The sequence below is a fragment of the Littorina saxatilis genome, linkage group LG7 (genome assembly GCF_037325665.1).
Source record: "Littorina saxatilis isolate snail1 linkage group LG7, US_GU_Lsax_2.0, whole genome shotgun sequence".
NCBI classification, from domain to species: Eukaryota; Metazoa; Mollusca; class Gastropoda; order Littorinimorpha; family Littorinidae; genus Littorina; species Littorina saxatilis.
Genome location: NC_090251.1, coordinates 27,775,405 through 27,776,418, shown reverse-complemented (window position 1 = coordinate 27,776,418; position 1,014 = coordinate 27,775,405). Strand labels below are relative to the sequence as shown.

The 1,014-nt window shown below is 39.7% G+C and overlaps 1 long non-coding RNA gene across 1 annotated transcript in view; it reads right to left on the bottom strand.

Annotated features, from left to right (window-relative positions):
• Nucleotides 1-439, bottom strand: part of LOC138971075 (uncharacterized) — a 3,258-nt gene extending 2,819 nt beyond the window's left edge. Inside the window, exon 1 of the long non-coding RNA XR_011457159.1 lies at nt 1-439. This exon is cut by the window's left edge and continues 483 nt beyond it. This is a non-coding gene — a long non-coding RNA (uncharacterized lncRNA).
• Nucleotides 440-1,014: the final 575 nt, after the last annotated feature.

Genomic DNA, 1,014 nt, shown 5'->3' with positions numbered 1-1,014 from the left:
CAAGACATTCACTGTTAGTGTAACCTATTTTGTGCATATCTTTACCCGTCATCTGTAAAAGTACCTGCTTTCAACTCTTCGTCTCTTTATGAGAGACAAAGGCTGTTTATATTTGACACCTGTTTTTTATCCAGTTGTATTGATTGCACTTGTTACATTAGTAATTGTGTACCTAATTTATTACAATTAAGAGTATCATATTTTTGTTAAGGCATCTTTTATCAACAAGCGGTATGTTTGTTTGTTTGTTTGTTTGTGTGTTTGTTTGTTCGTGTGTTTATTTGTTTGTTTGTTTTTATTAGTTATTGAGGTACCAGATTTTACCTGGTTGTCTATGCGCAAGGCCTATAAAAAGCTTATTCGTCATTCTAGGAATGTATGACAATCTAAAACTAGCTGGCTAAGCTGGCTGGCTGATATGAATGGATTGACTGATCGGTACATACAAGGTTGTCGTCACCAAGACTGAGACTGGTCTCAAAAACCGGGAAATCTTTAGATGATGCAGTTGTTTTTTATTTCAAACCCTCGAAGTATTCTCCCTTAGCGGCTACACACAGTTTAAGTCGTTGGACCCAGTCAAGAAATGACCGTTTGAAGTCGTTTTTTGGCACCTGGTTCAGACACTGGAAAACAGCCGATCCGAGGGCTGATCGACTGTCAAATCGACGCCCAGCCAATTGTCTTTTCAGATGAGGAAACAAAAAAAAGTCACAGGGTGCAAGATCAGGAGAGTAGGGAGGATGTGGCAAAGTTTCAAAGTTTTCTTCCTCCAGGTACTCTTTCACCACCTTGGATTTGTGAGCAGGTGCGTTATCATGAAGTAATTTGATCCCTTTCAATCCTGTAGTTGGTCTGGCTCTCTTGTAGTAACGAACGATGCCAGCAAGAACTTTTTCCTTGTGGTACACCCCAGTGATGCTTCTGCCTTTTTCGCGTGGTTTTTGAAAAATGACGCCCTTTGTGTTATAAAATATTGTGTATAAAACCTTCTTGCCGGAGCGACTTTTTCGC